The 26,377-nt window shown below is 40.0% G+C and overlaps 1 protein-coding gene and 1 long non-coding RNA gene across 2 annotated transcripts in view; one reads left to right on the forward strand and one right to left on the reverse strand.

The window, feature by feature from the left end:
• The window catches only part of LOC140223852 (uncharacterized), a 378,065-nt gene that overhangs the window by 231,887 nt on the left and 119,801 nt on the right, over positions 1–26,377 (forward strand). The window lies entirely within an intron of this gene.
• Positions 1–26,377, reverse strand: part of LOC109040242 (uncharacterized) — a 326,654-nt gene that overhangs the window by 194,227 nt on the left and 106,050 nt on the right. Inside the window, exon 2 of the mRNA XM_072306523.1 lies at positions 2,787–2,837. The gene's annotated coding sequence lies outside the window, so the exon portion shown is untranslated. The remainder of the gene's footprint in view (positions 1–2,786; positions 2,838–26,377) is intronic.

A 26,377-nucleotide genomic window follows, 5' to 3' on the forward strand; every position in this document is an offset into this window, starting at 1 on the left:
TTCAAGAGAAAAATGTCAGCTAGTTTCCTTGCGAAAATTTAATAAAAAAACGAGTGGTGAATACCGACGTCGCAGTGGCGTGGCGTGCTTTGCGAGATATCGATTGTTCTGCCATTTAAACCTATGGTAAAGAATCGATCATTAAGGCGTTCGCTGCGGACCCACTGTGTATCGATTCTTTTCCATAGGTTTAAGTGGCATAACAATCGATACATCGCATTTCACGTCACGCCACTGCAACGTCGCAATCTGGGGAATGCACTTTCCCGGTCTCTCCGTTGTGTCCTGCGCTAAATTCACCGCAAACTGTGCCAAAATCAACACAAAATTTGTGTTAGTTTGTGCTTCACTTCCTTCATTAACCAGGAGGAACAGGAGGACACAAATGTTTTTCTCAGAGTGGTAGACACCCTGACGACAGAACTGCGCTGTTGGCTCGGAAAAACTTGCAAGAGGCGCATTTGAAGTGGAGGGCCCAACATTTGGCAACTTATCGACGGTTAAAATACCGGGGAAAGCGCAAAGTTGAGACTGCGCTTTTAAAAGACAGGGGCGGCAGGGGGGGGGGGGGGGGGGGGGGCGCGGGAGAATAATTTAGCAAGTCCCAAGAATGCTATTTATTTCAACCCGCGCGGGCTCGGTATGCTGTTCGGAGCTTATTTTCTATTTCCACGGTCCATGCTCGACGCTCGGCTTCCTTTCCATGCGGCGAGTATGCTGCCCGACGCACAGAGGAGAATAGGAGAGGTCCGACAAAATTCGGAAACTTTAAAGCGTATAACTCCGCTTGTACAGACTTTAGAGGTTCTGAAAGTGGTTCCGTTGGTTTTATCATAAAATTTTCATTGGAAAGCAATCCTAAAAATTTAAAATGTTACGAAATAAACATCAAAATTTGCAGTTTTCGTCCAAAATATCATGTCCGACCTCTCGATCAAAAGCTTATAACTCCGTAAATACAAACTGTTGATGTTCTGAAAGTGGATTCACTGGTTTTCTCATAAAATTTTCATCAGAAACCATCCCTGTAAATTTAAAATGTGACGAAATAAACGTCAAAATTGGCAGTTTTCGTCAAAAATGTCATGTCCGACATCTTTGATTATCTCGATCCGAAGCTTGTGACTCCGTACATACAAACTGTTGAGGGTCTAAAAGTGGTTCTGTTGGTTTTCTCATAAAATTTTCTTCTGAAAGCACCCCTTTAAATTTAAAATGTGACGAAATAAACATCAAAATTTGCAGTTTTAGTCAACAATTTCATGTCCAACCTTCTGATTGTCCCGATCCAATGTGCGACGTCCAAGTCCGGCTCAACCCCCGGCTAATCTTGGACCCGATTTTCCGATCCCCATTCTCGCGGAGCTCTCGCTTCATTTCAGCTTTTAAGCTAATTAACCCCTTTTGAACGTATTTCTGTCAAGTGGAACTATGTGCATGACCTGAGACCTGAAGTCCATAAGAATACATGCATAACAGGTGTCACGTTATATTGCACATAGTTCCTATTGACAGAAATACGTCCACTTGAACTTACCTTCCCTTCCGCGAGATATCAACTTCCAGATGGCTACGACCGTTCCGATAATTTTCATACATTCAAAGAGGACCACATAAAAACGTTTAAACGGCTAATTGCACACTCGCACTATGATACTACATCCAAGTATCAAGTTGTTTACTTATTTCAGATGTTTATTTATGTATCAAGTTATATTTTTAAGATAAGTGTCTGTTCAGGAAGTAAAAATCGTTTAAAGCACTACTGTGTGATGCAAATTGTTACTGATAATTTTTTCCTGCAGAAGCAATGAATAATTTTGTCTAAAATTAGGAAAAGAATCGGAATTTCAATCTACGTTATAATATTGGATTATTTTCCCTTGCATTTGACAAAATGTCAGATTTTACTACTTGCCTGCGACAGAAATATATTTATGATTTGCACAATCTTATCGTACGAACAAGCCTTGAAGAGATTATACCTGCAATTTAATTTGACCCTGATTCGCCTCTTTTTGATTTGCAAATTTAAGAAGAATCAGGGATCAGCCAGGTATGACGATCATTCAAAGACTGTTCAAAAAAGCAGTATTCCTCAAACGGTTTAATTTACATGTCCAATTAAAGATTCAGTTCCATTTTCAATTATCCAAGCTGTAAATACGCTCAGAAGAACTACATGGACCTAATTGAATCAGTCGAAGCTATATGTAAGTAGAAATTGGAACTTCCTAGTTCCTTTCAGGTCCTTTATGTATACGACTTATTCCTCTTACCATAATTTTCTCTCCATTCTCTCATACATGTTGCTTCCACTTGATCATCACCTATTCTTTCGATCCAATTATCATCTCGAAATAAAGAAAACGCTCAGATTGTTCAGGATGGTGGTGCAACTGACACTCATCCCATGAGTCCTCAAGAATACAAACAAATAAATGCGTTAAATCGAGGTTGAACTTGAAACAACAAGATTAATCCGGATGAATCCAACTCAAGCATTTTAAATTCAAAGGAGTGAGAATGACAGAGGTAAACCAGGTCCAAGGAAAAGCGCTATGCGATCCACAATGAGAAAATTGTGAGAGCGCTATTCATTCTAACCATTCTTTAATTGTTTCTTCTCTTTGATCTTCCTCGAGACGCAAGAAATACCTCACCTCAAATATTCTTTTATCTTCTTTCCATTTAAATAGCAACTATATCCCACTTAAATCTCTGTCTAGAGCAAACCGGAAAATTTAAACGATAAACAAGATTGAAGATTGTTCTTTTTTAATTACCTCTTATATGATGGAAGATTAGGATGTTGCGACCGCACCAGGACAAGATATCTGTGGAACAGACCAAAAAAAAAAAAAAAAATTAAAATCCATGTAAAATACGAGAGCCATGAATGCAAGAAAAATATTTTGTGATAACACAAGACTACTGTGTTTATAGCTGTTGGAACGAATCCCATACTATGGATATTTTTCGCATCTCGTGTAAAGTAAAGCGGATCTTCACTGCTCAAGCGAACGATCTAGTGTAAATCGATTCATATCATGTTAAGAAAAAAAATCCACAGTTGAAAAATTTCTCCAGGATTTTCAAGCAAGGTAATCTTACTTCTCTGTAACTATGCTCGATGCAAAAGTTCAATCTTGACGAATTTTTTCAAAAGCTTGGTGCGCAAATAGATGGATTAATCTTGACCTCACGAAAGAACGTAAGTACATTACAATTTGGCCCAGTTCCCCTTCGCAAATTTCATTCTTGTGAGGAGAATCTTAGGCATTTTCCACTGATATTTCACTAATATTTCCTCTGATTCCGTGGAAAAATCAGGAAAACTTTGGACAGAAATTGCACCGGTGCATACTTGTAAAATATTAAATTGTTTGAGTCAAGTTGGCAACCTTGGGAATTAGGATCCTCCTCCCGGGAAACGCCGAATTTTCCGAAAAATATGACAAGCGGGGATTTGAATTAACCGAGAAACTGCAAGACCGCAACATTCCTCTGGCTGGCGGCGGCTTCTCCTTTTCTATCGCATCGTGAGCAGCGCGAGTCCACTGTTTTAACTGGAAATGAACCACTCCCATGTTGTTTAATTCCCGTGCGAGGCTTCCAAATGTGTGACGTTCAAGACGAAAAGGCTACCGTGAGTCAGTTTCCTTGCATTTTCGGGGCATGTAACAAGTTTCCCGCCATTCTCAGATCCCCGCCATGATACACAGGTGCATGTGATCGTCCATAAAAAAGGGACCGTAGTTGACGAATCCGTAGTTATGTGGATCATAGTAATCGTGTGGTTTTCTTAAAGCAGTATCGCTGTCTCTACATCGCTGTTTTTGCTCTAGATCCATTCACTTATTGTGCTCATAACATAAAAACATTTTCTGCGGTTTGGGAACATTTTAATTAAAATGTTCTCCACCTTTAAGCTCCTCTTCCCTTTGTGAAGATCTAGCATACACGGAAAAAACGAGCTTAGGGTTGGGACCTACATGTTAGCGCTGGACACTAACGAGGGTTAGGTCAAATGGAGCCACCAAGTCAGAGGAGTACTGGGCACTAAACAGCTCTTTTTTTCTCCACGGAAAAAACAAGATTAGTGTTGAGCACTACTGGCCGTTTAGTGGGGAGCAGTTGAGGGCTGGCGTCTAAGCGCTGTACAGCTCAACACAGGAAGGCAGTAGAGGTCGGCACTGAACACCAGTAGTGCCAATCAGATGTTGCGAGACGCAGTTGCGCTTAACAGGTGTAAATTCACCCATAAGGCGTCGGAGTCATCATAGCCTGGTGGTAACGCGCTGGTCTTCCACCGGCGCGATTCGGGTTCAATCCCAGGCGGAGGCATTCCATATTTTACGCTCGCTCCAAAGTCACTTTAGGGCTTGACACTACTTCTTCCTTAGTGACCCAGCCTCGAGCTGTTTAGTGCCCAGCACTACTCTGACTTGGTGGCTCCATTTGACCTAACCCTCGTTAGTGTCCAGCACTAACGTGTAAGTCCCCACCCTAAACCCGTTTTTTCCGTGTCTTTCAGTTTGAAATTGGTTTATTTTATATGCAGTTTATTAAGTTAGTTGTTCCTTTTTTATCAATTCAATTTTAGCGGATCCTGGAGACTAAGAGTATAAAACAAACGGAAGTCCCCACCCTAAACCCGTTTTTTCCGTGTCTTTCAGTTTGAAATTGGTTTATTTTATATGCAGTTTATTAAGTTAGTTGTTCCTTTTTTATCAATTCAATTTTAGCGGATCCTGGAGACTAAGAGTATAAAACAAACGGAACGAGCCACATGATCTGGGCAATTGGACGTTTGGACAAGAAGAAAGAGCCTTTCTTCCATTATGTGTATCCAAGAGGCTCCACTGCAATAGAGCTTGTACCTAAAGACCCTTTTAAAACTGCGTTCAATTCTCATTCTCAAATAAGGACAAGAGGTAATAAGATAGAATGAATCTTTCAGAACGCTTTCGGTATCAATAGATAACATTGATCAATTTAATTTTATTTAAAACTATTTAGGGGTGGTATTTTGAATCCTTCATTTTATATAATGCTTCTTAAAGAGCATGTGCGTTGTTATTAGGACATTTTTTAATCCAGAGAAGTTATGCATATTTCTCCCTAAAATTTCCAGATGTATTGGATTAAATTTACGAGTAAAATCGTCTGAAAAATTTGAGAAAAACATTCACAATTTACCGGTAAATTTGACTTTTATTGGAGGATGTATGGCGACTTTTGAGAGTTCATGCAACGTTCTTCCTCAGCACGGCGGATAAGGCAGAACCGCATACACTTGATGTTTTTCTGGAAGATGTTACAACCAGGGAGACCGGTGGATGCATTAATTACTCATGGTGCTTTTAAAGGCCTCGCATGGGGTTCAATCAACATCTCGATAATGGCATCTCGTTCCGCGAGTCGGGATGTGTTTGAACGACAACGCTTTGGTTTCGCGGAGATCGCGAGCTTTGTAAGGGGCGTCCCATTCACCCGCTTAATCGAATTTCAACTCGTCGACCCCGGGTGGGGCGACCGGGGCCGGGGCGGCCTCTCCCCTAAAATGTGGGCCTCCTCCAACACCGCGGCGTCGGTCCCGAGCGACACTCCCGTGCTGAGGAACAAGACCGTATGAAAATTGAATCAGTGAGTTCGATAACAAACCAACTCGGGTTTTTTTTCGATTTTCACTTTTTTACGGTTTAGTGACACTTCTGGATAGAAGCATCTGCACGCAAAAGGAGATTTCGAAACTGCGATCGGAAGCGCTCGAAACAGCGACGGGAAAAGGGCGGTGAGAACGAAAACACACCAACTCGGCGAGTTGCACTGGAAATAAAACACATTGGATCTAGAGTCCAGACTCTTGAAAACATTGACAAGAAAAAGGACTCTTGATTCAATCCAGTGGCGTGGCGTGAATTGCGATATATCGATTGTTATGCCATTTAAACCTATGAAAAAAGATCGATTATCAGGGTGTTCGCAGCGAACACCTTAGTAATCGATTCTTTACCATAGCTTCAAATGGCGAGATATCGATAAGCGATTATTCACGCCACGCCACTGACAGATTTAAGCTTAAATCAAAAGGAAATCCGCTCAAATCAAGAAGCTTGGTTCTTGATTTAAGCTTAAATCTGATTGAATCAAGAGTATTTTTTCTTGTCGATGTTTTTAAGAGTCTGGACTCTAGATCCAATGTGTTTTTTTTTGTCCAGTGTGGTGTGTTTCCGTCCTCACCGTCTTTTGCCGGGCGATGTTTGCGCGGGTATGAACGAAGCCTCCGAAATGGTGATATTCTTACAATACTTAGGTACATAATTTTCTGCAATACTGAGGGTACCGGGTTTGAATGAACCCCCCCCCCCCCTATTTCAGGAGAAATGAAATGTACTCGATTCATCCGTCGCGGTTCGTGGTAAGATCAGCTTATCTCCGCGAAGAAGCGCTCGCTTATCACAGCTTTGCGTTCGGATCCTACTGACAATGAGTGGCCGTATTATCAGAAGATGCAGGTAAGAAACGCAATCTGATTATGGCCAAAATCGGATGCTACTGTATCATTTGTTTAAACCAGTGTTTAGTTGACGACTAGCAACCGCATGAGGTGGTTCAATAATCAATATTTTTACATTCTTCTATTGCGTTTATTGTGGTGTAATTCATCAAAAATTTTACCATGAGTGATTCGAGTAGTGCACGCAGCAGCTCAGATACCGACGATTCGAGGAAAAATCACAGGAGCCGGATTCCAAATCCGAAAAAAAGGAGGAAGAATCGCATAAGAAGTGCAAAATGGAAAGATCGCGCTCATGTCAACTATGCTGGCCAGAAAATTGAAGCACGGAAAACCGGAAAACTGTGGGTCAGTAATTGTTTTTGAAATAATTGTTAATAACATTTGAGCATTACTTAACAGTTCCATAAGCTTTGAATCATGATATAGTAAATGACTCAATTAATTTCCTCGTGAAAAACTACCATTGCAAGATAAAATAATCATGAAGTGATGCAGGGCTGTACACACTAATGTCCTAGGATGATTCAAAGAAGATTCACCGGTTTCATTTTCCTTACACTCATCTCTCTTTGTGGGACCTGGGAGGGGAGTGGGTGGAGCGTGCCAAAATTTTAAAATTCCACAGGATCTTAAAAAAACATTGGGAATTGCAATGCGTGTGCACCTTAAGGGGTCATAGGGTTATTAAAAAAAACTTTTTTGGAAAACCTTTGTTTCACTCAAAATTACTTGTGCTGACGAACCTCTACAACATAATTATTGGTCAAATATTGGGCTCAGGCAGTTAAATAATTATTAATTAAAAATTATTATCGCTTAAAATTATCATTTTTTTTTTCGTTTCGTGTTATAGGTGTTCTCGGCAGTGCTTCGACAACTTTCCAAACAGTCATTTGGATGCTCTCATCGAAACCATGAACGCATTTTCCACCAAAGTGGAACGGATATTTATAAAATGGGTATGGTTGACAGATTTCCAGTAAAAGACACGACCAAACGTTTGGTCGGACGACCACCCAAGGAGGAACTACAATTGCTGACTCATCCACAAAAACACCCATCTCCATGGGAAACGGGTAACACATCCGTCGTTTCTGAAGTGAACAAGACATTGTAGTGCCTTATCGCCAAATGTGATCCAGTTAGTGTCAATATTTATTGGCAAAATTATGAGGCTCGTTTTTTGTCTGCTTCGACCTGTATTAATGATTTTCGTTGTATACTTTTGTGTCTGTGGAAATTAGGAGCATGCCAAACAGGATAAGCTGTTACACCTGTGGGGCTCTTTCCCCGCCAAAAGGAACAGTTCGATTATTGCAAGCAGGTGATGACCAAAAACGAGAAATTGCTGTGAAACGTCGACTTTCCTTTTCTCGTCCTCCACAGGCTCTAAATGAAACCGACCGGCTTTGTTTTTTTTTTTTAATTGCAGCAACAGCATAAAAACAGAAATAAGCGCCATGACGGATGATCCAGATTATTTGAAACTCAACGTCATTAATCAGGGTAGGAGCAATACATGGATGTTGTGTAATTCAGTTGATAGTATCAGTGGACTCTCCGTCGACTGCAGGGTAAAAAGTTTTATTTCCAATAATATTTTCGTGCCTGATTCAACACGTTGTTGTGCTCTTCATCTTGACGAAGAGGGGTACGTTCCTCAAAATCTGGTTGATGGACTGAAATTCGTCAACAGACCGTACTCGCTTACAGGGAAGCAACTTCAAGACTTTTCGAGTGATTTACTTGAAGAAGCTTCGTGTAATGAAACGTCGAATTACATAGATAAAAATCCATACTCTGACGAAGAATTTAGCGCTTGGAGTCCCATATTTAAGGAGAATTTTCTCGATTTGTACACTCATTGCGCCCGAGTTTCGGTTGAAATTGGGGGTGTGCACGAATTCCGTTATATTGCGAAGAAAAATCTATTAACATTCTATGTGTTGAAAAATGAATCGATAATTGAAAAAAAATTGTTATAAATTGTTATAATTGTTACAGTTATAAATTGAAAAAAAATTTCTCGGACGACTTCCTGAAGGTTATTGTAAAGTGTTGCTCTCGTCGATCAGGTTATTGTAAAGTGTTGCTCTCGTCGATCAGTCAGTCGAATCACTTTTCTGCGGGCCGATTATCGAAATTGATGGACAAAGCTAAAGACAAAGAAGGCAAAATAGATATGGAGGGATCCTATTGGTGGAAGCGGTCGGTTGCAATGGACAAAGGAGGTAGGTAATAGACTAAGTAACGGCAACCCCCGAGGGACCCGACAGTTAGTCTATCATTTTCTCCCTTAGTCTATAGGAACCACCCATTTTAACCAATAGGATAGCTCCATACTCCCTTTGTCTATCGCTTTGTCCATCAATTTCAATAATCGGCCCGCTGGTTCGAAGTTCTTTAAAGTTGAATTTTATTCCTCAGAACCTCGGTCTCGCCTCCATTGCACGAGAGCAGTTCATTCAAAGACAAGTGACCCCGTTCTCTAATAAGCTTTTCATTACCCCTCTCCTGAAAACCGTGTCGCGATATTGATATTAGATGGTACGTAAGCTCGCGTCGAAAAATCTAGCGATTTTCAAGCGTTACGACGGTCCTGTTCCGCCCACAAACATGAACATTTGGTAAAACCAGCCCTCGTGGTGGTTCCTGATGGTTTTATTTTAGATATTCGGGGCCCTTACTTTTCAGACAATGCTAACAACGATGCTGCAATGCTGCAAAATGAATTAGAAATTCAAAAATAAACTAATAATATACCCTTTCGGTCTTTCTCCTGGTTCATATTCACGTGTATGGTTAATTTTTAATTGAAGCAGCTGCAGCATAAGTGATAGGTAATAAGTGGCTCGGTCAATAATTAATTTAAAGTAATTGTGCGGTAGACGTGTGTGTTCGTGCCATCTGAAACTAGCTCACATCGGAAAGTTATCCCAAAGTGATCGTGCGATTGCGTGCTTCCGTTTCGCTGAAATATTTTTTAAGTATTAAAGAGAATGAATTTAGAAACCGGTGGTGCAATACGGAAAAAACAGAAAGAGCGACCGGCAGATAATGATGTTGCTGGACTGAGACCCAGTCGACAAAAAGCTATATTAGCCTGACCGGGCATTATTATGATAGTGTCTCTCGTTCAGTGAAAGTTGTTGTGTTGGGTGCAAGACCTCTTGAGAAACCACAAGATGCAAATTACCCCAATCAGACGATTAAAGCTCTGATTGATGAATGGGCTGTATCAGAAAAAAAGTCGTTGTTTGTGTCGACTGACAATGCTGCAAACATCGTGCGAGCAATCGAAGATTTATTTGGCGATGATAAACACATGGCTTGCTTTGCACATACATTAAACTTAGTTTTAACCGATGTCACAGCACGCACAGCGCGTGGCGTGTGCGGGAACTTATCGACAAAATTAAAGCAATAGTTACATACTCCAAGCAAAGTGTCAATGCCGCAGATGCATTACAAAAAATTTAAATGGACAGAAGAGTAGCAGAGGGAGCTGTACTTAAATTGAAACAAGACGTTGAGACCAGATTTAATTAGACACTTGAAATGTTGGAAAGGTTTGTTAAGCTCTTAGATATTGTAAACGGCATTCTCCTCCAACAGGAAGGGTCAGGTCCTATTGATGCCAACGACTTTCCCCGAGTCCAAGAGTTGATCAAACTTTTAAACCATTTAATCTATAAAATCAACGATCATTCTGTGATCATTAATTTAGAATGAACTTAGAATGTTCCTTAAAGTGCCAAAATGAATCTATGAAATGTTTTTTATATAGCGCTTTCGATAATTTTAAAATTATTCTTAGAACGTACAAATAGGGTAGCCTGGGGTTAAGTGGCACGGCGGGTTAACTGAACACTCGACCTAGTTGCCACCTGGTGGGCATACTCAAAACCAACTACGTGTCAATTTCATCAGTTTATAGACCCTTACTAGTGTACCTTGCGCCGAGTTGATAATCTTTGTTTTTTTTTGAAGTTATGTTTACAAACGTGTTTCGTGGGGCAAAAAGTAAATTCCCGGTGCTGTGAACTGAAGCCCAAATGACACATCTAGCTTTTGAGGAAGGCTTTGATAAGTGCTTTATTGTTTCATCTATAGTTTTATGTACTATTTCCAGTGATTACTTTGGTAATTATTCCAATTGAGTACTATTTATGATTTTTTTTCTCTGAAATTCCGAAATGGGGTTAACTGAAGACTACCAAATGGGATTAAAGAGGGCATTCCCAGTTAATCCCATAGATTACAAGATAGCAAAAATATTCTCTAAAAGTTGTTTTTTGTTTTTAATCGCAGTATTTTAACAACTAAAAGGAGAAAAAGGACAACCAACCATGGGACCTATTCAGAAGTCATTGAAATAAGTTTTCCGTACCTCTTAGTGAAAATGTATAGAATATAAGTATTATGACAAACAAAAAATCATCCTCAGATGTATTCCTTTAATTTTTAAGGCTTTTCCACTTGTTCATTTGACTTAATAAGAGTTTCCTCTTTCAAAAGTATGCTTCTTCATCTTAGTGTCCAGTCAACCCACCCCCAGTGCCCAGTTAACCCACACGGAAAAAAAAAAGGTTGTTAGGGGGACAGTTCACGGTTGTAGTTGGCGAAATGGTAATTGCAACCGACGTGCTGGGTGCTACTACCAGAGTGCCAGTGCAGGTGACGAACCCGCTCAGGTAAACATAACTACCGTGCGGTGGCTAATACGTTTTCCTGGGTTGTCTGCTGTCGGCTGGTTGTAATAACTACCTCGCGTGTGCTGCCCTCCTTCAAAATTTCCGTTACAATTTAGTTCATATTAAAATGGCGTCGGGTACGGCCAGCTTTCCACGCGTGAGAATGGCGTGGGCTTTGAATCCGATCGTGGAAATGGAGTGAATAATTTCAATCACAAGTGCATATAAGTATAATGATATTTGAATTTGCCGCGTGTGGTCCGAGCCGGCAACATTTGGACAGCTGGAGCTGGGTGAGTGAGAAATGTGCACCGTCTATCAATTCTGTTCTCTGTGATCATCCTCCTTTGTTATCAGCCACGCTTGTGCATGTACAGTGTCGAATGCTTCATTTTATCTCAAATCAACTCTAATATCCCTGAATAATTAAAAAACAGTGCTGAGTTTTTGTATTTGAAACTCCGAATTGTGTGTCTCATAGCTTATCAGTTACTTAAAGTACTCAGGAACGTCCATTTAGGCACCTCTTTGTTTCATCAACCTTGTGCCTCCAGGATCAAGTTCGACACTCGTTGTAATTTGTGATTTCTATTTCTTCCAAAGCCATGGTAACGAAGTGAGAATGTTAACGTATCTATACAAAAAGGAGACTATCTTCTTCCGAATCAGTTCTACAGAGTGTGCTTTTCTCACGTAACCAAACGTCACAGATCCAGCTTGTCTCGTTCCAATGATTTTGTCTAACAATTGAAGTACATATGTTTCTCAGGTACCCACCTACAGTTTTCAGTAATCCCCTTTGTTCTTTTCAGTTAGTTTTCTTGTTTGATGAACCTGCTCTCCTGAATTTAATAGATCGTATTCGATACATCAAACGGGTGAGATTGTATCGATATCGATTGGTTCAAAACATAAACATAGCCTCAAAAGTAAATTCAGAAATCTGACAGAACGGATCTTTTGAAACAGATTTTTTATTCTTTTGAGTACCAAATGCCGATGCAAAGTGAAATTGTCAGGAAATTTCTCATTTTCAGCTTTTCCAATTAAAACACTTACAGTTTGGTTTGAGGTTATGTGCTATTGTTTTGAACCAAACGATACATCGAACCGTTATCGAATATGGTCTATAGGAGTCTGATTCAGAGAGGTACATGAGCCCATCGGTATAACCTCAAAACATCTTCCTCCTTAAAAAGTAATTGATAGCTGTATGACTTTTTAAACAAATTACTCAGCTGATTGCATCTTGCAGTCTCAGTATTTGTTTGAAAATTTAGCAGTGTTGATTCATCTATTTCACCCAATAGTTGCAGCCTCACTGCTTAAGCTTACGCTCTTACCTTAAAGATTGTGCAATTATTGTCAGGTGCGCGCACAGTGAGTTGTTGCTTAAATGCATGTTACCTCTACATATGGACTTTCATCTTATAATTTTTGAAATGAAAATCAGTGGTGCATCTATTATTTAATGAAAGGCGAATGAAAAAAAAAAAAAACCAGAAAGTGGAGTGTACTCAAGAGATTCACATCCAACTCTGCAGAAACTTCATACCTTCTGATTCAATCGCAAAAATTGTCTGGTGAGTCAGTGTTTTATTTTATTCTCCGCTTCAACACTATCCATGTTCTCTGCAATTGTGACCGATCAGGATGTTCTCACATTTTATTTTATTAACGACTCTAGTGCTCTTCGCAGAGAGAATTAGTTTTAGCATACCTACATTGAATGTCTTATGCTCATCCAACTTCATATTCTAACAAGAACTAGATATTATAATAAGTTGTGCAGTTCTGTAAACCTTTCTTGATACTTAAGTTTTAAAATGGTGTATGCAGAATTTGTATTTGTATTTCATGAGAGTGATCTTTAATCAGTTCTCTTCAAGCAAGTTTTCTCACTGACTTGAATAGAGATACTGTTCCTTGCATGAACCAATCATTGCTCCTAGACCTAATGAGGTATTTTTTTTATTTTTCAATCGTGCTTAATTCTTGTTTAGAGAGATGTGTATGTGTCAAAGGCAAATAGTCAAATTAGGCATTTTATCAAATACCTAGGCAGATTGTCAAATTTTCAGATGTTGCGAGGTTTCTTATGTTTTCACAGAGACCTCTCGAATTTCCAATATTTAAAGTGTGAAAATCCATTAAAGTACAGACTGTTATTGCCTTTCCTATTCAAAAATGCTCCTCACATTTCTTCAGCTGTCCAAATTGTGAAATAAGTTTATTTTATTAAATGCTGTGTATTTTGAGATAAATGTGCAATCTAGGACTAGAAATAACTCAGGTATTTATCATTGTATGAAGCAAATTTCTACAGAGAATTCCTTCCCACATGATCAGAGCATTATTTTGTCTACAGTTAGTAAAATAATCAGAATTTCAGTCTAAGTGAAAATATTTGACCATTTGCCTAGGCATTCAACCAAATGCCTGATTTGACTATTTGCCTTCAACATATGCACCTACAACGACCGATCAGCGATTCAAAATTGGGAGGAACTGAAGTTACTTGGGAATTTAAAAAAAAAAATGAATTCAAGGAAAATTAGGAAAAATTAATAACCAGCTTTTTCTCTCCCTGCACTGTTTTTCATGCCTAACACCAGATCATTTTCCAAATTAAATTTTAGGCTTCATGGCATCGATTTTGATTAAAATTTGCTGTGCTGTCTGACTAAATATTTTCAAAATTATGACACAAGAGCCCCGCTTTTGAAGGTCCGAATGTCTTTTTTAGCCTCAAATAGTGACCGAGGGAGGTCTCTTCATTTTTCATTTAAATTTCTCTCAGATATTAAAATAAACAATGTGACTTTATTATTGCAAATTAATACATGAAGTCGAGAGATTTAATGAAAGGGGGGGGGGGGAGAGATGATTCCAAATTCCCCTCAATAGAAGACAATATCCCATGTACCCTCTGGGAGGGATGCAAAAATCCGTGTTGGTCTTAGCAGGACCAACGGGGATTTTTGCATCTCTTCCAGAGGGTACTTAGGATCTTTTCCTCTATTGAGGGAAATTTGGAATCATCTCTCCCCCTCCCCTTTCATTAAATATCTCGACATTATGTATTAATGGGCACCCTAGCCCCCCCCCCTCCCCACGAGAAAAAACACGGCAGTCAGGAGTACCAAAAATGGGCACTCCCTACTAGCGTGCGGTAGCGAAAAACGCGCCAGCTACCCTGCTGGTTTTCTAAACTGCCGTGCGCCTGTAGACCCAAGGTAGTCGTCTCAACCACCGGAAAGTAGTTGAGACAACTACCGTGGCAGTCACGGTGGCCACCACGGTAGTTGTCTCAACTATTTTCCGGTAGTTGAAGCTACTGCCACGGTGGTTGAGATGACTACCTTGGGTCTACCGGCGCACGGCAGTTTAGACAACCAGCAGGGTAGCTGGCGCGTTTTTCGCTACCGCACGCTAGTAGGGAGTGCCCATTTCTGGTACTCCTGACTACCTTGTTTTTTTCCGTGCACCCAACGGGGTTAACTGAGCACTTTCCCATTTTTTACAAAATCTAAATCTTGACCATGAAGAAATTTAAAAAATGAAACATACTATTTTTTGCAGATACCTTACTTTATATTGAAGACATTGTACTTTAAAGATTAACTCTATCTATCACCAAATTTGTTTTATGATTTTTCAAACAAAATGGTGCCCACTTAACCCCAGTCTACCCTACTAGTTCAAGGACTATATAAAATCAACCATCATTCTACGATCATTAATTTATTGAACTTGGTTCTTTACATGTTTAAAGAGAATTATTATATTTTGTTCAACTTTTTCATTGGAATCGTTCCTCATATTCATTTTGATCTCCAGATTCTTTGTAAGTTTATTTAGCAGCCCTCTCTTATTCTTTCTCTCTCTTTCTTACTCTTTCTCTTTCGCACTCTCCTGCTCCAAATTAAATATTGTCCTCCCTTTTTCTCAGGGGTTTCACTCTAGTTTTAATTTTTTAGATATTTTGATGAAGCCTTAAGTTTATTTTCAGAAAAATTCATAGTCAATTTCTTACGGTGCAAACCATGTCTAGAAATACTTTTAATTTAATCAAAAAATTTTCTTAGAGTTTTGATAAAAAAAACTTACTTCAAGACGGCATTCTGTGATAATTACCTTCTGTATTAGCTGTGATACTTGTTATTTCAAGTTATTTGGTTACCCGTTGTCTGGTCGAAATCTCTCGCTAGCATTTTACAAAAATTGATTAACTGTAATGCTTTTGGTGATTGTTTCACACCCAACTCTTAAATTACTATTACTTTTAAATTTTAAATTACTTATGGGTGCAATTAAGCCAGAATGTTTTGTTTCTAAATTGGAGGTTACCAGTTACGGCCCTTTTTCGAGACAGTTGGTGCAAAAATGAGACTTTTGTCTTTTTGAGCTTACATGTAATGAGAAACCGGGAAAAATTCTGAAAATCTAAAAAATTCATTTTGACCAAAATAGTATTTCACCTCATGAATACTTTGAGGTCCCCCCAAAACGGATATGTGTTCACTCATTCAAATTCGGAGTTTTCAAGAGGTTTTAACCTTTGAGGGTCAACCACTTTATTCAATTTTTTACACTTTGTAGGAATTTCAGTTATTTATCCAAAAAAAAGTTGCGGACATTCGATGAATTCACTTGTTTTCTCAATGTAGGAGGAGCTTATAAGGGATTGATTACAAAGGGATCTCCGGATTCAGAAAATTATCGCCCTTCGTATCATTAATTTTTTAATGGCATCAGAAAATATCTTTCCTTTTGTTTTAAATTGTTCACCATCGAACTATCATCCCATCAATTTAAAGGCCAGTCGTTATTTTCTCCCAATTGGAAACTTCACAAAGTGTTAGAAAATTCAGCACGAAAATTGACCTTTAATTATCCCAAGAATTGGAACAGGACTTTATTTGGCTCATTTTGATACATCTGTGTTCCTAAAAAATTGTTGTACCAACACATGAATTTTTCTTCCTCTTACGTATAGTTTCCGAAGACTGACCATTTAGTATCAGGATTGCGAATAATGTTAGACCAGAGGTTTCCTTTGTTCATTTTGATGCAACTATGTTCCTGAAAAAGTAATTGATGTGCCAACACAAGAATTTTTCTTCTTTTCAGCTATATTATAATGTATTATTCATTTATGTTCCACGATCATTCAAAAAAATACACAAGACGGTTCTCTGTTTTCTTTGCGAAGGATGTTTCCTTAATTTAAAATCGTTGTCAACCATTCATACATTTTCAGGTCCATTCTATGAAATATCCGATGAGTTCCCTATGATCCAGCTCAACAACGCAGAAACTCGGGTCAGTAAAGGATATTCTTAAATGTTTTACTTCTTGCAATTATTATTTAATTTTTTACTTTGATGTTAATGAATTGTTTTTCGAAGTATTTCCACTTTTAACAAAATAAATTTTATTATGCCTTCGCATTTTTGGAGGTTGCCTTCACATTGCTGTCCACATGAGACTTGCGCGCTCCACTGTTTCCTTCGCATTAAAAAGCGCTCTCAGCGAAACTCAGTTCAATCCACAGCATCAATTTAAGCTCTTAAACAGCCACAAAACTCAACGTAACATTTTAGTATTGAAAAAAAGTAAAAACCCGGAATCACAAATACCCTCCATTCACTTCCTACCCTATCTATGGCCATGGGCATTAAACCGGAGCAAATTTGAGACCGAATCCACAAACGTCGATTATTAGTGCCGAGGGATCCCGACAAAGAGGCACCAGACACAACTGCGATTAAATTTGGCCGAGGACCCTCCGCCTTTGACCGAGTCTTGGGAGCGCTCAGCTGTGCCTCGGATGCCAACACTGCCGTGCTAGGGAAAAACGCCGTATGAACCTTCAAGCGTTGCCAAATTTCCATTCATAAAACACGAATTTCTTGGTGAACTTGAAAATAATTTTCTTCTGATTTTTCAGATAATGTTGTTTGCAATTTCAACTAAATTTCCCGAAAAGTTCGAAGAAAAATATTCATGACTTTCCTAAAAACTGAACATTTTATTGAAGGAAATTTAGCAACTGTCGTGTGTTCTTACAGCGTTCTTCCTTGGCACGGCAGAACAATATGGATGCTCCAGCATGAGTCGCGAGTAGCACGAGCCCTGAGGGCAGCGGCGTGGTGTGCTTTGCGATAAATCGATTGTCATGCCATTTAAACCCATGAAAAAGGATCGATAAACAGGGCGTTCGCAGCGAACACCTTAATAATCGATTCTTTATCATAGGTTTAAATAGCAAAACAATCGATACATCGCAATTCACGCCACGCCACTGCCTGAGGGGCTTTAAGGATCACGCTGGAATGAACTTACTTCTGTTTTTCCCATTAAGCCGTGGCGGTTCGGAAAATGCCTGGAGGTAGAATCCTCCGTTAAAGAGCGTAAAAAAACGCCATGAAAACCTGCTCGTTGTCATTCCGAACCGACGATGGAAGTCGGCTGTTATCGCAATACATGATTTATGTTTCTCCTGAGCGGGGAAGAGCTCTTTAATTAAAACTCTTGAGCTTTGAAGCTCCAAGGCATGAGATTTCTCCGAGAAAAAGGACGATGAGCCAACTCCTCCTCCGTAAGTTGGCCCTTAGTAAATCTGATCGAGATACTTGTTCATCTTATTAGCCGCGACTTAGGCGGCACACAGTGTATCGAGTCAATATAGGAGAGGTCGGACAAAATTTGGAAACTTTAAACGCTTGCAACTCCGTTCACACAAAACGTTGAGGTTGTGAAAGTGGCTCCATTGGTTTCCTCGTGAAATTTTCTTCTCGAAGCACCCCATATACCTCAAAATGTGGCGACGTTAACTCCAAAATTTGCGGTTTCAGTCAAAAATTTCATGTCCGACTTCTCTGATTGACTCGATCTATTGTGTGGCGAGCAGTTGGCGAGAATCGGAGTTCAAAGGCCAAAAATTCGACGGAGAAAATTCTCGAAAATAAGGAACCGCACACATGCACTGTGCGTGTGAAAACGAGAGCGCCTGCGATTTTTTGTGTATGCAACACGGACATCCTGAGAACACGAATAGTTGCATTCAGACTTAGCTACTAAAAATGCCGGAGCGCCTTCAACTTTTTCCCACGTGGTAACAAAATGTCTCACTCTTTGCGTGCGTATGCCATCTCTGCACGAAGATGGGACTGAGTATAGCATTTAATGTAGTAAATATTAAAATAATGAGATGGTCTTCAGATTCAAACCACGCTTTCATTGGGAAAATTCGAACAATTTCGCAATTAATCGCATATGAAATTAATTTGATGATAATTTTAATTACTGTAACTCTGGTGACAAAACAAATTAATTTTCTTAATTTTCATAAAATTAACAAAAAGAAAAACTAATCCCGGCGCACAACAGGCTTGGAGTTCGTCGACCAGAACAAGACCCCATCTCAATTCATTTCATTACGATGCAGCACAATTTATGACATTTCCTGACGTCTCATTGATTGGATATGTGACACCGAGTATCGTCGAGATTCCGTCTCCGTATTCAGTCAAATGGCACTATTAAGGTTTGTTGAGTTTCGAAAAGTTCAAGAAAATTTTATTACCTCACTGGAAAAAAAAAACACATTGGATATAGAGTCCAGACTCTTGAAAACATTGACAAGAAAAAATACTCTTGATTCAATCAGATTTTTGCTTAAATCAAAAGGAAGAGGCTTGGTTCTTGATTTAAGCAAAAATCCGATTGAATCAAGAGTACTTTATCTTGTCAATGTTTTCAAGAGTCCGCACTCCAGATCCAATGTGTTTTTTTTCAGTGCTCCGTATTCTTGTTTTGAGCTAAATCAGATTTAAGCTGAGTACTAGTGCAACTTTCATAGTTGCCAAAAATTGCCCATTATAGAAATATAATAAACTTCTGTCTTCATCTCAACGCTGCCCATCCGGTTTCTTGTCGTTATTTACAACATTGCGACTTAGCGTTTCGGCCGCTGGAACGCTTTCCGTCACGTTTTGGGGCTCAAAAGCAGCGGCGTGGCGTTAAACAGGATCGATAAACAGGTTGTTTGCAGCAAACACCTTAAAAACCGATTCGTTACCATAGGTTTAAATGGCATAAAAATCGATATCTCGCAATTCACGCCACGCCACTGTCAAAAAGCCAACGTTCCACAGACATTGCACGAGGCGAAGCAAACCGCGCGGCAGAGTGGAAGCTGCGAGACGGGGTGCGATGCCAATTTTCCATTGCCGCTGCACAGGCGATATACGTTATCACGATGTGTGGTAGATGGGTCTCGAACCAAAGCTAGAGTCCCTTTATACTGAGAGTCAAGACAACACCCCTCATGGAGTCACACACGGGAATAAAGATTACAGAAATTGAACGTTTTTCGTAATCTTCGATCGGCCCATTCTCGAATTCCTTTCTTCGTTCCTTCCCTCATTCCGTTTGTTCCTTGCCGAACCCGTAATTCCCCGGTCCATTCTAGATTATAATCTTTGCAATCGGTGTGAAACTGTAATCTTTATCCCCGTTTGTGACACTGTGAAGGCCTAAAATACGGGAACCAATCAGAAATGGATTCACATTGTCTTGACTCTCAGTGTAAAGGGACTCTAACCAAAGCACGTGTCAGTGCGGTTCCGTCGCGGGGCCGACTCCGGGTCGTACGTTGCCAGTGAGACCGTGGCTCGGCGCTTGGCGCCTGACTTTGACAATGCGACGAGGCCGGGACGGAAAAGCGAAATTCTCGCTTCAAAGCTTGCCAGGCTCCGAAATCTGGACGGTCAGTTCGGAAGCATGGGCGTTTCGGCGGGTCGGGGAGCTGGAGCTACGAGGGCAGAAATAATGGGGCTAATGAAAAGGCGGGCGACCCGGACTTGGTCTGTCCGGCAATTGGGGACCCATGAAGGGGGAGTTGGGGGGAGGGGGCGCTGCAGCGGAGCGGGGGTGGAGCCTGTAGCCATTCGTGATCATTTACCGCATTGTCAGTCGAGACAATCAATGCTGGCCGATGTCTTGTATTACAACAGGTTAACTACAAATGAACGTACCTATTTATGCGAAATGGAACTATGTGCAAGTGAAAGGATGGGGTGTGCTCGTTTGTGCTCGGGCCATAAGAATGAATGGGAATATAAAAGCGCCAGTGACGTCAGCAGTGAAGATCGGGCGCGACGAGGCGCGACGACGACTATGTCGTCAGTCTTCAACTCATGAGCCCTGTTCACAACGCTCTTGTCACATGCCCATGGTTCACGAGTTGGTGCTCGGTTCCTTTTGGTTTAATATCAAACCCCGCTTTTCCATTTTCTCAAAGGGAACTATATCCACTTCTACATTGTATCATATCCAGCTTCCACGAGCACACCCCATCTTTTCACTTGCACATAGTTCCTTTTAGCATAAATACGTCCAAATGAAGCTCTTGCATGTTTCAGGAATTTTCGATAAAGAAATGACTCCTGTGTATAATTTCGCGAAAAACACGATAGATTTGCTCTGGTTTCCTCTAATTATCTCCAAAGCTCACGAATAGCTCTTAAAGATGATGCCGTAAAGGAAGGGATATCCCTCGCTACCCCTTGAGTCCACCTCTACATCAGAAAAACTCTGTATGCAAAGATAGGGAGCATATTGATGACTACATAGCGCGGACTACGACTTACCCGTTACGGTCAGTATTCAACGGGCACCGTCCACCATTCATCCCGCAAAACTCTGATCATAATTTGATCAAATCGTTTAGGATTGTCCGATCTAAATTATACAACTGCGGTAGATTTTTAGGAAGGAAAAAATTGGTAGGCCACGCTATACGGTGAACTGCTTGAAAACCGAAAGCATTCCAGAAGGAGTCAACTGTAGGGTTTTTCGCACTTCGACAAGATTCAGAGGCACTGAAGCTTATTTCGAACTCGGAACGCCCATAAAAACCTACGGAGAGTTTATTGAAGCGCGCGACGACCGAATCCAAGACGGACAGGAGTGCAGGCTCTATTAGGACTCGCCATTGTTGGGTTGAATTCATTGTGATGTCGCCACTGGAGAGGTTGACGCCACTATAAAAGGAGCTTAACACTATCCTTGCACTTCCACTCTGCCGGGTAATTTCATTAGATTGCAATCTTGAATCGGATGACGATGAGATTCCCGCCCTCTCTCTTTCTTTTTCGTTTTTCGCCTCCCTGTGCAACCATTCCTCTATGTGGAGCCGTCCAGCGGTGTAGCTTTCTTTGCTGCGAATCGATTGATTTGCAATAGCGAGGCGTCGATAATAGATTAGCGATGTTACCGCATTTGAAGCTGTGGTAAAGAATCGATTTTTAAAGTGTTCGTTGCGAACACCCTGTTAATCGATCCTTTTTCATAGGTAAATCGGTGGATTAATCTATATATTGCAAAGCACGCCACGCCACTGTTAATTTGCCATTCTAGGTGGCGGTAGCCACCCCGGCCCAATCCTAAAAAACTCCCTCTAAAAAATGACGACCCAAAAAAAAAAAAAAAAAAAAAAAAAAAAGACGGGTGGCTGCTGCCTAACTAGTTTTACACGAAACAACGCGACCGGGCTTTTCTGCACGGTTTGCGGTCCATTAAGCTCTCCTACTAATTAAGTCGGAGAGTAAACCCCAAAAACCCTATAATATTTGGGTAGAGTATGCTCAGCTCTACTCGTAATGCCCACCCTTTTTAAGTTTAGTTAAATATTAAAAAAGTTATTAAGCTTTAACGACAAATTTTGGACCCCAAAACATGACGATGATGGATTGACCAATCGCTGAGCAGATGAGCAGATTCGGGGCAGATTCGAGGCCCGCGAAACGCCCGGCCGCGGAAGGCGGGCGTGTTATTTAGACAAACCTACAGCTATAACCGTAGAAAAAAACCCTATACAACTGTGGATATTTTGAAACTTCTATTCATAAAGCTCATACATATTTTTGGAATTTTGACATAAATGAGACATAAGGGAGAAATAACAGTAAATAGTTCATTTTCTAGTATTCTCAATAGGCGACCTGGGGGCACGGCTGTGGAAGTAATGGTAGCATAAAACCCATTAAACTAGGTAAAATTTAAATCTGTAGACGCTGGAGATGGAACTTTTGGTACTTTTGCAGACTTACATAGACGTCGAAAGGAGAAATAATCGAAAGAAGGAGCGGGTCCTTCAATTCTTCAAGCACATTTGAATTTGAAAATAACTTGTAGAACCGCGCGATGGATGGTGAGCGCCGACTCCAGAGGTCAAATTTCAGGTTATGCTACTGTTATTATGGCTTTAAATATTTAATTAATACGAAGAAGATAGATTAATTGAAATAATAAGATGAAGATAGATTAATTGATGCGTGTTTCCATTTTATCGTAGCCGAAGATAACCGGATCCATTTCTATATAATCCTTTTATGATTCCCACACCCTTACTATGAGCTGTTACCATGTGCTGTTACAGTAAGTACCTACTCAGATCGCAACCTGCTATTTCTTCCCAGCGGCCCGGATCTAGTGATCTTTACAAGTAATTGTTTATGAATAATTGATGATATTAGTGAGTCCTAGATACTATTTCTCGTTAATCAGATTCAACAACTATCCACCAGAAAATCATCCTTTCCCTCAATACGATGATGTCTGTCGGGGTCTCAATTTGTGGGGATGAAGTTGTGTTTCCACTTTCTCCTAAAATTTTGCTAGCAGCCGAACTCCTCTGGAGTTGATGTGTCTCTTCTCAGTGTATCATGCTATCGGTGCATAAAGCCTCAATGTTTTCATAGACTTGTAATGCTCTATATTGGAAACGCGGTTTACGCATTCACCAATCAGTCGTGCGTATGTGTCTACTCAAAGAAGCTACGCAGCGCTCCGTTAATGAAATCAACTCAATGTCACAACATCCAAGATACTTGACTTTAAACATTACCGTTAATTTGATTATTAGCAAGTCTCTTGGATTCTGTGTCAGAAGTTGATTGAATCGACTAATTTGCCTGTGTTGGGATAAAATTCTTCCAATAAAGACCTTTCATATTGACCTCTGCAGAAGGTATGTATTCTATACTTCTTTAATTCATTGGTTTAATAAAATTGATCTGCTAACTAATGCAGGCTATCCTTTATGATAACCTCTCTACCCATTGGCTAAAATTTGCAGTTCCTGGAGACGCAAACTTGCCGTCACTGCTTATCACATATAGGAGTGGCTATACCACATACAGAGTGGCTGTTCAATATAAAACATCAGTGCCTCCTGAAATCTAGATTATCTGAGTCCTCGCCTGACAAATTTTGATACCTACTCACTTTGCCTGCCACTATATCGATGTGAGAGTTACCTTAATCGGATAGTTGCAGGATCTCCCTGGCAATTCCCAGCATAGATGTGGTGGTACTCCACATAATTAACTTACCGGCAGAATCATTAGCTTGATAGAATCTTATGAGAGGGATCACATAGCGTAGGATATAAAACTAAGCCTTGAGTAAAGGTAATGTAATGTTTTTACTTTAAACTCTGGTTCTCGGTCTACCGTGCGAAAGGGACAGACCAATCCAGAAGAATCATACATGACAAGTGGCTCCTAAGTTGTCGTTTGTTTGAGTTCTTAGCTGAAAAGTTCATGCCTGAAGGTGTGACAGAAAATGGACTGTTTTATCCATCCTTGAAAGTAAACCAAGAATCAAAATTGTATTCTCTGTTTACCCTGATAGCGTGTTGAAACTCAATCGCTGCCGACTCTGCATAACCAGAATTGGCAGATACAGGCTCATAAAAATGAAATGTTATTGAAAGTAAAACCAAGAATTAGAATGGTATTCTCCGTTGTACCCTGATAACGCATTGAAACTCAATCGCTGTCGACTCTGTATGACCAGCATTGGCAGATAAAGGCTCCTGAAAATGAAATTTTATCAAACTGTTTCATTACAGTTCAGAAGATTCATGCTATTGAGATCGAAATTTCAGTTGTGGTAACTGTAATTTTTGCTTGCGGAAGCATCAACTTTTACTGTTTATCTTTTCCAATAACGAGTGAACTGGTCACATTTCTCAAGATACAGAATGCCATAGCTTTAGAGACATCTCTCATAAAATTAAAAATATTGATAAATACCTACTTTGCTTACTGTCTTTATGAGACGGTATCACGCGTTTGCAATGTGATTACTGATGATGAAATTGGAGCTCGGAGAAATTGCGATTCGAATGGTCAAAGGACCTGGCAGGCATAACTAGGTATAAGCAGCGTAAATGATAGAGGTCCTGCACTGAGGTGCAGAATTTAGCTTGCATTCTATCATTAGTTCCAAGAATCCAAAAAAAAAATGTCGGATAATGTAAGACATAAAAGGTATCCCTTAACACAGGTGATGCCTCTAATGTAAATCCTGGTTTTGTGCCTACTGTACACAGGAGATGGAACATTACATAGAAGTCCTATATTAAGAGCAGCTCTGAAGTTGTTGATTATCAGGGTTCTTGCCTGACACATTCACCCACTTTGAAGGTGTGACAGTAAAGAGACTGGTTAATTTTATCATTGAAAATAAACCCATTATTAGTTAAACTGGCACTCTCCCTTTCACCCTGTTGCGCGTTTAAAGTCAATGTGTCTTTGTGGACTCTAGTTGACCAGAATGGCCAAATGGAGAATCATAATGATGAAAGCTATATAAGGATTTCATTGCAGCAGGCCGATTATTGAAAGTTTGAAGCAGTCTGATAAGAGATCGAAATGCGATATATTGCACGGTTAAGATAGGGCTGTCTTGCCTTGTCGTACTGACATAGTTTCAATAATCAGCATGCAGTTGAGATTTATGTCATCACAACTAAAGTTTATTGTATACCATCTCCTTATGAACGGAAAGATTTAACGCAAGTACCAAGATGATTTCATATGATGTCTGGATAAGAATGCACATAGTAAACAAGTAAGTAGCAACTTTTCGTTTCAGGCACATTGTGCCCAAGCATTGTGCCCTCAGTAATCAGAGAATCATAAAAGAAAACTCACTCACAACGAAAAAGGTACCTAGAGAGAGAAGGAATCATGCAAAATCAAGAATGGCCACATTTGGAAGTATTATTCCTCGGGCAGCATAAAATTGAAAATGTTTCGTGCGTACAATGAGAAAACCATTCAAGAAGTTATATTGTTATTAATTTCAGAAATAATATGACATAGAGAAAGAGACAAGAGCCAGGAGAAATTGAAATTGCAATGCTATTTTGCTCAAACCCGATTCAAAATTTCCAAACGAAACAATAACATAATTATCATAACCTCTCTATGCACTATCTATGGCTTAGACTGCGCATTAGGAAATTTCGGCGAGACTAGAGTCCCTTCAGGCGGGACGATAGGCAACTCAGCAACACCCAGCAAGTCCGAGTCCAATGCCTGTCATGCCAGTGCCGTTGCCTGATACGGGTACTTTTCGTTCGTATATCCGGATGTATCCACTAAGCGGAAGGCGCGTCTTTACCCTGATTTACCCCGCTAGCTGTCTTACCTACCGCGCGACCTAGATTGCGTTATAAGTCAATGCGCTTTACTGTAGTTTCTATCGTTCGTAGCCAATGAGAATTAGGCATTACGTCAAGTGACCCAACTTTGTCACGATTTCAATACTGACCTGCGTTTTTTTTTTCTGTGACGTACAGGGTGTGCCAAAAATATGGATCCTTCCTTACTGATGTCTCGAGAACGATTACAGATTATTGACATGCGGTTTGAACGAAATTCCTTGAAAAAAGGTGGGCCGATTTCGGGGGGGGGGGGGTCGTTTCCTCTCTGCCTCGCGCCCGCGGGAACAACTTGTTTTAAAATGGGAACTCTCTTTGCCTGATACTTCGTAGAAGTCATACCAAAAATACGTGATATCCTTCCAAAAAAACAAAAATATGATTTTTGTACAAAATTTCGGCCCAATCCAAAAAATGTCACTAATTACCAAAAACAAAAAAAAAAACAAAAAAAAAACCAGGCACCCAAAAAATATGATGGCAGTACCGTTTGGATTCATCATATAAAAGGAAATGATATCAAAACGGCCCAATTTTCTCTTTCATGCCCATGCAATATACCAAACACCCCAACTTTTTTCACAAAAAAAAAAATAAATAAATAAATAAATAAATACCCATAAGGTATGATGA

This window comes from Bemisia tabaci, chromosome 1, assembly GCF_918797505.1.
Source record: "Bemisia tabaci chromosome 1, PGI_BMITA_v3".
Lineage (NCBI taxonomy): Eukaryota > Metazoa > Arthropoda > Insecta > Hemiptera > Aleyrodidae > Bemisia > Bemisia tabaci.